Below are 13,524 nucleotides of genomic sequence, written 5' to 3' on the forward strand. Positions count from 1 at the left end.
CATCACTGCAGGATCTAAACGCCACTAAGAGAACGTAAACAGCTTAAATATCTACCTCAACACTGTAACCTCGGTGACGTCCTGCTGTGAAATTTACATTTCAATCATTTCCTTCCGCCCAATCAAATCCTTGCTGTTCACGCAGGCTCGATTTCCCCCTCAGCACAATACTGCTTTTTAATACTGCTCCATAATGTCCCAATAAAGTCATTCAAATCCAGCAGTTCAGAACGATTTCAGTTCAGCGCCGTTTTAAATCCTCCGTCTCCGTTCTGGAGCTCACCTGCGGATCCCCACACGTAAATCCGTCTTTTATTATCGAGCAAACGTTCATCTCCGTCCTAAACAGCTCCGTCACCGCCCCACGGAGACCCTGCTCTTTATCGTCACCCCTCTCTCTCTGTCTATCTCTCTATCTGTCTCTCATCAGCTCTCGTCTCACTCTGCGACGCTCTGAAGTCGGGGGCGGACGTCCCCAGCTGCGCTCGCCAAAGCAAAGAGAAAGGTAAATTACCCACAATTCATGTGGCCCTGAGACAGGAATAGATGGAGATATCATTTAGGTCAGGTTTACTCCTGAAAGACATCCCCTTTATATTTGGGACATTATGCTCCGTGCCATGAAGAAGAGAAGCTTATAGCTACCAGATTAGTGTCGTGGAAACCGTACGGCTAACGACTTATTCACTTTGCACCACAGACTTTACAGTATTATCATGATTCACGTCTCTTTCGGCTTCAAATAACTATGCTGACTAACACAATACACCGTCAAACTGATTATCAGCAGGTTTTAGGGGCTCGGTCTCAGGTTTCCGAGCGCCGGTACAGGATCGTTGCTATGGCTATGTCTTGATCATTACATTCTTCTCATGTCAGCCTTAATTAAAACATTTCACACCGTCTACCCTACAAATATATCTTTACAGCAAAGGCTAAAACCAAACACGAACACAGGCCTAACTAAAACTGTTAGCTATGATCGTAGTCATGGTAACGTAGTACCGGTAGTACATGAAAGAAGAGCATTGAATTTAAAACCGCGGTTTAGTTTTTTTAAAGGATGGACATTATGGGATTGTAGGCGTCAGGAAAAAAGAAATATATTTGCATGACTATTCATTTCTACAGGTTGACCACTCATGGGTGAGAGTTAAAGCAGACACTGGTTCAGGACATGGTTGTCTATAACCTGGCTTATTAGTTCAGTTAAACGCTAATAAACAACAGCAAGGATCGCACCAAACCACACGTCAGTTAACATCCTCACGTCACATTTCCAGCTTCGTTACGCGACGCTGTTAGTGACAAAATAATAAACAAATCAGTGCAGTCAATAAAATCTAAAATAATACATAGTGTATCTTTATTACACGGTTTAAACCATTTATCCTGGAACCGAGAGTGCACAGCGCACAAGCTCGTGTCCATCAGCAGACATCATTTCACAACGTAGGCTGTGTGTGTGTGTGTGTGTGTGTGTGTGTGTGTGTTTGACACCAGCCTAGAGATCACACTTCCTGAAAGACTGTTCAACATTTATCCATTATGCATGACTGGTCCAATCTTCTGAACTCAAGTTCTATCTCTCTATCTCTCTATCCATCCATCTCTCTATCTATCTATATCTCTATCTAGCGCAAAATCTCAGTCTTAAAGATTTCTTTGCACTCTAAATGCCGATCTAATGTAACAGCATTTATGTATATTTATGTATATGTATGTATATTTATGTAAATGAATCATATTCTGTGCATTAAACAGCTCTCAGAAGCAAAGAACACAAACACGCTCTTTATACATGTACATAAGCCTATACAGAGACATCCGACATCACTGAGGGCCTTGGATCTCCATCAATGTCCATTTCTATTAATTGCAAACAGGAAACACACACACACACACACACACACACACACACACACACACACATGAACAGAGCTCCCTTCCCCATCTAGAACACCATCCATACCCATCAGCCCCTGTCACTGTGACTGAATGAAGCTTTCGGCAGATTTAAAGAACCCACGTGACGTCACGCGGCACTGAAATAATGTAAAGGGTCGTCGTTTAACTCCATTTCCGTTTCTATTCACAAGCTGTGTTTCTACAACCATCAAATAAAGATCACCTGATGCGGTGTACACACACACACACACACACACACACACACACGGCATGCACCTAATGCACACAGATGATGTATATGCTGTATAGGGTGAATAAACGGAATACACACATGAGAGCGCGCGGATGTGGATTACAGACGGATAAAATCGCGCGAGCCTCAGACTGAAATATTCCCTACATCCGGATCATGTAGAGCGGAAGCAACCGAAAGCGGTGATTTTCTGCAAATATATCATATTTAATAGATAAATAAAATAATTACAAAAAACATAATTATCATCATTATCATCATCATCATCATCATCATCATGAACGTGTCGAATCGCGCGGACAATGCAGCCGTGACTGAGCACCACGGAGCTCGCGTGCAGCATCCGGGATGACCGCTCCGGCACGCGACCAGTTCGAGGAGGGAAGCGCGCGCATCGCGCATCAGGGACAAAGGACGAGGGATGAGAAATGATGTCCTGTTTTACCTGCTATAACACCGGCGGCTTCGTCTCCATCGGCGCGCGCTCATCTGTCAGCGTCGCCTCGCGTCTCCGTTCGCTACGGTCTCGCGCTGTCATTGGGCCGCGGGGACGAGCGCTCGTGTGCGTGCCTCAAGAAGGCGCGGGGGAGAGGGGGGGGCGGTTCTCTTTCAACCGGGACCGCCTCTAACGGGAACGCCCCGCCCCAATATCACCTGAACGTACGCAATGCTAGATTCTTGGGGGGGGACGTGAATAAACTCCTGCGTGAGTGTGATGAGGCGGAGTCACTGTTATTATCTTCCTATTATTTATTCACAAAAAAGCGGAAACTCCTCTGTCCTGAAGATGTCTGAAAACTTCAAGTTACAGTGCTGACACTGGAGACTCCTTCCACACATGCTTCATAATGAACGTCTTCTCACAGATTATATCCAGACAACAATCACAGCTTTAACACACACACACACACACACACACACACACACACTTTGCAATCACAGGGGGAAAACAAGAGTGTGTAATTAAATAGACCAGGTAGTGAGGGGGAACTTGCAATAACTGATATTAATTAACTACCTTGTAAAATGTTAACAGGACCAGGAAACAATGACCATATAAGGAAAGCTATAACCACGTTTGCATTCGCAGAACTCAGCCATTTAATTTGACAAAAATATATGATGTATTTGGGTTTGAGTCACGATTACGTTCAGTCACATGAGCATTTACAGCACCAGCTGGCTGGTGATACACACCGTGCTGTTATGAGTGTGTCTGGTGTTTTCTTTTTCTTCTTCTCCTGCTTTCAGGCGCATGACGGCTCGACAGATCTGACATCCGCTGCCCGAGTCATGCTGTGTCACTGTGTATGTGTGTTACTGTACATCAGCCATCATGGCCACAGAGATGTGTGTGTGTGTGTGTGTGTGTGTGTGGAGTGTGATGGAAGGAGAGTTATGCTGAAAGAGGACGATGGTGGTGTGGACGGGGAGTTGGGCTATGTGGAGCGTGACAGACTGTCAGACTGTGTGGAGGAGCAGGCGGCCTCAGGGAGACGTGCCTCAGAGATTTTAAAATACACACACACACACACACACACACACACACACACACACACACATACATGCACAGACACATAGTACATGGACATGCATGCATATAGACACACGTTTTGTTTTATTATAAAATGTATTTATTTCATTTTATTATATATATATATATATATATATATATATATATATATATATATATATATATATATATTTAAAACCTTTTGATATAAATGCAGAGGAACACCTCAGAGGGCAGAAGCACAGAATGAAGTGTGTGATTAAGCGAAGCAGCTGATTGGCCGCTTGTTGTAACGCCCCTCATGACATCTTCAGCTGGCAATTCCACCATCAGTGTGCTTTAATGGGAAAATTTCACACTCTAACTTTCTGTAACAATTTAAACGGTGTGAAGTTTAACATAAACAAACACAAAAATCCACTACATGGAATCTACATTTATTTCACTCCTACGACACAGTGGTACACTGATGCTAATGCTAATGCTAAAGCTAATCAGATGCTCTAGTCTGTCTACAAGTAAGTCAGTAAGTACATTTTATTCATAAAGAACAATTTAAACAGTAAAAGTTGACCGAAGTGCTGTACATCGTTAAGAGCAAAAAGCACATCAGATTATGTGAGCTATATGCAATAATATAATAAATACATTGAGGGCCTCCAGCTGACCCCAGACCACCCCATACACCACCCATACACCACCCCTTACACCTATACACCACCCCATACACCATCCCATACACCACCCCATACACCACCCATACACCACCCCTTACACCTATACACCACCCCTTACACCACCCCTTACACCATCCTATACACCACCCCATACACCATCCCATACACCATCCCATACACCACCCCATACACCCCACACACCAACCCATACACCAACCCATACACCAACCCCATACACCAACCCTTACACCACCCCATACACCATCCCATACACCACCCCATACACCATCCCATACACCACCCCATACACCATCCCATACACCAACCCATACACCACCCCATACACCACCCCATACACCACCCCGTACACCAACCCATACACCACCCCATACACCATCCCATACACCCCACACACCATCCCATACACCACCCCTTACACCACCCCCATACACCATCCCATACACCCCACACACCATCCCATACACCACCCCTTACACCACCCCATACACCAACCCTTACACCACCCCATACAACATCCCACACACCACTCCATACACCAACCCTTATACCAACCCTTACACCACCCCTTACACCACCCCATACACCGCCCCCATACACCACCCCATACACCGCCCCCATACACCACCCCATACACCGCCCCCATACACCACCCCATACACCGCCCCCATACACCACCCCATACACCGCCCCCATACCCCAACCCTTACACCAACCCTTACACCACCCCATACACCGCCCCCATACCCCAACCCTTACACCACCCCATACACCACCCCATACACCGCCCCCATACCCCAACCCTTACACCAACCCTTACACCACCCCATACACCACCCCCATACACCACCCCATACACCACCCCCATACACCACCCCACACAAAAAACAGCCAGAGTTTAATTAGTAAAGTGCAGTGTATTGATTTCAGTGACTGAGGGCATGAAGCTGGAGCCAAATGGAAGATTCATCATGGCTGCTCTCGACTTTATGGACTGCTGTGGAGAAAAAACGTCTCTCTGCAGACATCTAGTGGTTCACCGTGGAACGTTCTGGTGTTTCAGTATCTGTACCTGTGTACCTGCCAGTCTCACTGACGGAGGCGCGGCCTAGGTACTGTACCTGTCAGTCTCGGTGGAAGAGGTATGCCCTAGAGAATATTCTGAGCATACTTCAGTTTGTAGGAAACACAAATGATTGGTCAGAAGGTCTTGATTAATTTTCTCTAACAGCAACTCTGACTATTTATATGGTTTATATGAATGCGCTCGCTCCAATACGTTATTGTTTCTATGGTAACAGCACGCTCGCTCGTGTGATTGTTGACACGATGAAGCTTTCTGTAAGGAAATGCTCATGGAAGGAGTCTCCAGTGTCAGTGCTTTGTAACCTGTAACTTTTCAGACATCTTCCGGACGGAGGAGTTGACGCTGCTTTGCGTGCATAACGAACTGCGTCTTTTATTTTCTTTTTTTTGGTCTTATTAACTTCATTGGAGAGAATAAAGAGAGCGAATAAAGAGAGATAACAAGAGAGGGCTGGTGAGGGAATGACTTTTTACAGCTGCTATAATGTAAGCGAGAACAGGAACTGACTTCTCACGCAGGCGTGACTATAAACAGATCGAGTGTATGATGTTGTTCTTGAATTAATACAAAGCTGTAATCATTGGCAAGTTGCTGTGGTGTAAGAGGAATTAAACACGTCAGCTTCAGGGTGTTAACAGCGATTCCACACCACCCTGTCGGTGATTATTTTCCCATAACAGCACATGCCTAAGTGATTTATTCCTTACATTGTTGTTGTTTTTTTATGACCAGTGAAGGTATTAGGGTTAGGGGTTAGGGGTTAGAGTTAGGTTTAGGGGTTAGGGTTAGGGGTTAGGTTTAGGGATAGGGTTAGGGGTTAGGGTTAGCTTTAGGGGTTAGGTTTAGGGTTAGGGGTTAGGTTTAGGGTTAGGTTTAGCTGTAGGGTTAGGGTTAGGTTTAGGGTTAAGGGTTAAGGTTAGCTTTAGGGTTAGGGGTTAGGTTTAGGGTTGGGGTTATGGTTAGCGGTTAGGGTTAGGGTTAGGCGGTTAGGGTTAGGCGGTAAGGTTTAGGGTTAGGGTTAGGCGGTTAGGGTTAGGGTTAGGGTTAAGGTTAGGGTTAGGGTTAGGGGGTTAGGGTTTAGGGTTAGGGGTTAAGGTTAGCTTTAGGGGTTAGGGTTAGGTTTAGGGTTAGGGGTTAGGTTTAGGGTTAGAGTTAGAGGTTAGGGGTAGGTTTAGGGTTAGGGGTTAGGTTTAGGGTTAGAGTTAGAGGTTAGGGGTAGGTTTAGGGTTAGGGGTTAGGTTTAGGGTTAGGCGTTAGGTTTAGGGTTAGAGTTAGAGGTCAGGGGTAGGTTTAGGGTTAGGGTTGGGGTTAGGGTTAAGGTTAAGGTTAGGGGGTTAGGGTTAGGTTTAGGGTTAGGGGTTAAGGTTAGCTTTAGGGGTTAGGGTTAGGTTTAGGGTTAGGGTTGGGGTTATGGTTAGCGGTTATGGTTAGCGGTTAGGGTTAGGGTTAGGGTTAGCGGTTAGGGTTAGGGTTAAGGGTTAGGTTTAGGGTTAGGCGTTAGGTTTAGGGTTAGAGTTAGAGGTTAGGCGTTAGGTTTAGGGTTAGGCGTTAGGTTTAGGGTTAGCGTTAGAGGTCAGGGGTAGGTTTAGGGTTAGGGGTTAGGGTTAAGTTTAGAGGTTAAGGTTAAGGTTAGGTTTAGGGTCAGGGATTAAGGATAGGGGTTAGGGTTAGGCTAGGCATTTTCAGCGATCGGTTACAAGGCAAAAAAAAAAACCATTCCAAAGTAAGAACATTTATTTCTCATGTTTCTCTTTATTCTGTTCCAGTTTGGAAATGAATTGCAGGTCCATTATTTTTCATAATCACATTACATGACATGATGCACCAGTGTGTACTCTATCTCTGAACAGGAATACATTGAAAAGAACACAAAGTTTCACAATGGATACTGGACTCACACTCGGCCCATCGCACTTACGACGCAGAGTGAAACTTGTTGAATGTTCTTCTTCTTCTTTTTTTTTTCATTCATTCATATGTATATTTTATTACTTTTTTTTTCGATCCAATTGGAGTCGTGTTGTGTGGTAATAGTCACATGCCCACACTTTAATATCTTCCTGTACAGTTAGTAACAATGGAAGTCAAGACAACTTTTTGCCACTTTTTGATATTCATCTTCTTTTTTTTTCCTTTTTTTTTTTTTTTTACACGATATGGAGATTCTACACAGAGCAGATTTTTTTTTCACTGTTTCAATATCAACAGTCATTGAGAGCCAGCCACAGATACGATGCTTGATTTTGTCATAATAATAATAACAGTAATAATAATAATCATAATAATAATCATAATAACAATCATCATCATCATCATCATCCTTTTTATACACAAAAAGCACAAAAGGTTGGCAGCGAGGCCGGCGTGAGGATGCACAAGATGGCCGTCCTTTACACTCATGATATTTAAATGCTGTACAAAATTGTGTGTATTTACAGTGTGTGTGTGTGTGTGTGTGTGTGTGTGTCATGCATGTTTATCTCTCTCCGTGTTCAGTTTTCTGTAACAAAGCGCTCTGGCTCATGCACTCGTTATTCAGCATCTCCATGGTAACGATGATGTAAAACATTCCCATCGTTCTGACTACGATTATTAAAAAAAAAACGAATAAAAAATCAACGATTTTCAAAGCTCCATCCCAAACGCATCCTGGCCATCTACATACAGTAGTGTACTTTACACCTAGTGTCTAAAAATTTCCCCTCTTTTCCCCTAGGTAGTGTACACTAGCCAGCTGGAAAAGCCCTAGCGCCCTACATGAGGACCTGGGAGGCGTTTGCTATTGAGCCCGTGAGTTTTCAATGCTACTTTGGTTATAAACGCCTTAGTGTACTAGGTAACACGTAGAGAGGATTTGGGGACAGAGCCCGTGTACGGGATCAGATTTGTGAATTTCAGGTAGTGTAGCCGTGAGGAGATGAAATTCAGGCTCAATCCCAAAAGCATCCTTATTCCCTACAGTAGGCGGTTTATAAACTACAGTACAAACTACAGTCTAGTGCTGAATAGGGATTTTAGTGTATGGCTGGTCTGAAGATCTGACACAAGGGCTCAATCCTAAATCCCAAATGCCCCGCCTCCCCTGAACCCCACCCCCTTTCATAAGTAGTGCACTAGGGCTATTAAAAATGATTTGAATTCTCTTGGCATTGCAGTGACAGTATGGAACTTATCACTGTCGTAATCCTAAACGCATTTTTGGGATTTATCTAGCGTGCGCTTCTCTACTCCCTACAAAGCAGGCTCAGGCTTTTATCGATCGATTCAGTGTCAAATACTGCGGCTTTTGGGATTCAGTAATAATGGGATTGAGGACTCAACGAGCAGGTTCCAAGCGTTACACCTCCACACTCCCTATGTAGTGCACTATGGCTTTGACATCCTGGATATCCCTATAATCAACGATTAACCCACAAACCCTGCTCTGATTGGATAACAGAAGAAAGATGGCGGAGTTGTAATGTATAACGTATAACGTGTTTGTGTGTGAAGGCAGTCTGATGTTCGGAGACGTCGTAATGAGCCCACGAGTGAAGCGGGTTGCCAGATCACAGCGGAACGAGCGGACGGGAGGAGTTTACTACACACGAGCAGGCAGAACGCAGAACCATGCTTCAAGCAACAAGATGGTGGACGTCCAAGACAGACTAACCCTTTGGCAACAGAGTCCCCAAAAAAACCAGGGGCGATAAATAACATGCGACTAAATTAAAATATATATATATATATATATATATATAACATTCAAAAATTTCAATAATAATAATCTCAATACATACAAGAAGGTAAATACAAACGAGTTCATAACCGTATTCGTGTGTGACGTGACGTGACGTCGGCGTGGAAATGCGGCAACGACGATCGGAATGGATCATTGCATAGAGAATCTGAAATGGAAACTCAAGAGACGGCGATTTCGGTTTTGATTATGTGTGTGTGTGTGTGTGTGTGTGTGATGGGAACTGTTCAGCGCTTGCAGACGATCCACCGACACGCTTCGCGATTTCATAATCAAGGGACTCGATTGATTTCGACGAGAAAAATCATTGTGCTCTATAACAACGTGCATGCTATTGCTCTGAGGAAATCAACCTCCAAATAATAAAAACCATAATGAATTAACAATTCATAATTAAGGATACACACCAACAAAAAAACAACAACAACAACAACAACAACAACAATGCAGTATAAATAAACAAATTACAAACACATATGAATAAAAATCCATAAATACTCCAGTGATTTACAATATCGCTCCAGAAAGACGCGTCTCTGTACAGTAGAATACAGCTGTGCAAACAAAACAACGGATGATTCTTTAAAAAAACAAACGGAAAAAAAAAACAATCATGAGGTATGTGAAAAAAACGGATAAGGCTCTTAATCGTAACGTAAATCAGGCCAACAAAATATGAAATGAAAAAGAAATGAAAAATAATCATAATACGAGAACTGGGGTTCTGTGTGCGATCGACTAGCGATGGTGTGATCATGGCTGAAAGAGCGAGGGGAACGCTGTGATGTCAGAGCTGAACTCTAAACTCGTCACACCGCCATCACCTCCTCCTCCTCCTCCTCCTCTTCCTCCTCCTCCTCATCTTCCTTGGAGATCATGAGAAGATTGTGAGTGCTTATGGGTTTATATATAAGACATCTACTTCCATGCGTGCAGTCGCATGTACGACACTTTACACGATTGCATTCGAGTGCACATAACAAACAGATCACGGAAAGAAAGACAAAAAAAAAACAAACAAACAAAAAAATAAACATTCAAAGAGAAGGTCAATCATCGCCTTAGTGTAAATGTCCGCTCAGTCTCAGAAAGTCTCGGGTTCAGGACTGGGACTGGAAAAAAGCTTCAGGAACTGCTTCTGTCGGCATTAATATGTGTGTGTGTGTGTGTGTGTGTGAGAGAGAGATAGAGAGAGAGAGAGAGAGAGAGAGAGAGGAGGACACCTGAGCACACGATTAGGTAAAAGTGAATATTCCGGAGACATCTCCTTGATCCACATGCAGTGGAGTGGAGCGTCTCATCTGAGACGATGGTGGGGCTCGGGCCGAGCTGTCGGACAGGACGCTCAGAGGGGACGCTCTGTGGATCCCTTCGTTCCCTTTTTCCAGGCCAGATCATCCACCTGAATGTACAAGAGGAACAAAACATCATCAGGTATCTACCTTTCCTCTCCCTGAACAGGGGTTCAGAAACATTTTGCAGACAGGGACCAAGTCAAGTGTGTAATAATAATAATAATAATATTCATCATCATCATCATCATCATCACGAATTCCATGTTCTCATATAATACATTATCTAAATATTTAAATATTATGCTCAATATGTAGACGTGTACAATAATATTTCACCTATTTTTTTTTATAATCAAATGATATACAGTAAGAGGCCAAGAATCCTTTTTTTTTGCATGTACAATGTGTGTTACACATCCCGCAGCCCTTTATCGGGCCAGATTCTCTTTCTAGTTCTGTTTCTCAAGCCTATGATTAAGCATGTGAGATGTTTAAAAACGAAAACAACAACAACATCAACAACACTACTGCTGTAGCTGATCCACTTGTAAAAGATGATTTTATTGTCGTGGCTCTACAGAGAATAAAACCCCACACAAACTGATGGATGTGTTAGAAGGGGTGCCAATACATTGTGTACGGCAACAGGCAACAGTCGGTTATTGTACTGTACACCTACAGAGTAACCTGTATGGTAGGAGTCGACATGTTTCGTTTGTGAACGATTCAGTCTTTTTCAAAAGAATCGCTAAGGTGAATGAATCACTGAGTCATTTCTTTCATTCAGTGCTGAAACCAAAAGCACTACACATATCCATCAGCAGACTTCATGACTATCAAACTTACCGTAAGGGTTCTACGTTTATACGTCTATCGCTACGTCAGACGCGTCGTGTTTGAACCTGATGTGAACTTGAGTGAGTGAATAAGCGAATCATTTCGGTCATGACTGAGTCTCGTTCCTCTCTCAATCAGAGTTTCTCATCAGTGTTTGACTTACTGAGTCCTGTTTGGGGTTCATTTTAAGACAGAGGTGGAGATTTTATAGTATTGTTGTCCATGGAAAAGCTGGGTGTGTTGGGCTGGATTCAAAAAAAATGATTATTCTAAACACAGACATGAAAATCATTATAAAACAACACAAAATAGCAATAATTATTCGTTTTTCTTTTACACAATTGAATCTATTTGTTGTCCACCTTCGAAAGTGGAATGATCAGGACCCACATTTGCATGCACATGCAGCTAACTAAATTAGTGAACAAATCTGTGTCATCGTCACTGAATCACTGAAGAGAATAAATCTTGAATTTGTTTGGCCTTGATGATAATTATAAAACTTGCATTACCCTTCTCAAACACTAGAGGGCAGGAGGGTAGAATCTATCACCAAGCAGCACACATGTAGAAACACACCAGGGAGATGCTGATATATTCTACACCAACATATCATAAATAAATCACCTACATTTGCAGAATATTAAGAACCAGTTAGCTAGGAGAAATAAAGATCTCATTCAGTGAATTACACCAGTTTATCCACAATCGTAAGCAAATCCGCAGCACAAGTGTCTCTCCGGGGTGTAAACGCGAAGCCGTTAGCAGTGTGTCTCAGTCTCTCACTATAAGACATCAGCAAACCACAACCTCTATTACGATCTCAGTGTCTTAACCACGCCCCCTGCACTGGCAGAGCACAGCCGGGATTGGCCAGTAATCCGCGGGCTGAGACGGATTGGTGGCAGCGTTAAGAGTGCCTGAGCCGACTTTATCCCTCGATCTGCTCTCCTGATCCTCACACACACCTCAAACGTCATATGACGACGTGAGAAAAGCAACAGTGCAGCAAGGATCAGTTTCCTTGAAGTGTCCTTTTTTTTTTTTTTAAAGTACAAAACCGTTCTGAATCGTTCCTCCGACGTATTAAAACAAATTCTTTAGTTCTGGTTCTGATATTCGATCATCGGCACTCAGAACCCAACTATGCTATCGATGAACTCTAACCTCGTGCCAATGTCAGCTTCTCCGACAATGACCCACTTCTCCGGCAGCCGGGAACGACAGGTCAAATATGCCTGGTGTCAGCAGTGACCTTTGACCTCTGAACAGTGAGCAGACGAAGAGACAGAACTACAACCAGCTGAACAGGATAGAGCCTGTGGAAGTTATGGTTTTAATAAGGAGTGGCCATGAGATAGGCCACAAACTATATCTCATGGTCACGAATTATTATATTGTCACCACGGACTGTGTAACAATATATGTGGCAGAACATCGTACTTAATAAAATGGCCTCGCTGGGACTGTGATGCAGTCATGGTGCAATGTCCGTGACTGCGGTATGTTATTGGTCACCTCCATGATCAGGTCGCTACAAAAGTCTAATTCCACTCATTTCTCTGTCTCACTCATTTTATAATAAAATCGGTGCCACAAGTTAAGTGCTTCAGGACCATGAAACAGATCTGAAGGAATTTAACGGGACGTGCTGTTATGGGAAAATAATCCACATCGGGATTACTGTGTTAAGCGGCTCAAAGTGTCTCAAAGTGTTTTGTTCCCTTTTACACTACAGCAATTTGCCAACAATTACAATCTTATATTTAATAATGAACAACACGACATGCTTTTTATCCATTATTATTCTTACAGAAAACTTCACCATATCAACGATTTCACACATTTTTTAATCCGATTATGTGGCGCGTCTGCCCTATGAGTCTCTGTGAATAATGAGCTGTTACGATAGAAATGATAAGGTACTATAATTAGAAGGAGCGCATTCGTTATAAATAAACCTGTGATTTGCAGCTGCACCACCGTCAGAGCTGCTGTTACGGACAACAAATCAACACCTTCTGACCGATAAAAAAATTCATTAAAAAACGACAACACAATGTCACCTTAGCAGCTTCGTAGAACCGTCCTACTGTCAAGTTCATCCATTTTGGCTTGTGGTGTAAAATGAAGCAGCCTTTAAATCAGTGGTCACCAACCGTCATCCTTGAGATCCACCTTGCTGCAGGTTTAATCT

The 13,524-nt window shown here is 43.2% G+C and overlaps 1 protein-coding gene across 1 annotated transcript in view; it reads right to left on the reverse strand.

Moving 5' to 3' along the window:
• Positions 1 to 6,578: 6,578 nt before the first annotated feature.
• bsnb (bassoon (presynaptic cytomatrix protein) b) overlaps positions 6,579 to 13,524 on the reverse strand; it is a 65,513-nt gene continuing 58,567 nt past the window's right edge. Inside the window, exon 15 of the mRNA XM_053652375.1 lies at positions 6,579 to 10,597. The gene's annotated coding sequence lies outside the window, so the exon portion shown is untranslated. The remainder of the gene's footprint in view (positions 10,598 to 13,524) is intronic.

The sequence above is a fragment of the Ictalurus furcatus genome, chromosome 21, assembly GCF_023375685.1.
Source record: "Ictalurus furcatus strain D&B chromosome 21, Billie_1.0, whole genome shotgun sequence".
In the NCBI taxonomy this organism is placed as follows: Eukaryota; Metazoa; Chordata; class Actinopteri; order Siluriformes; family Ictaluridae; genus Ictalurus; species Ictalurus furcatus.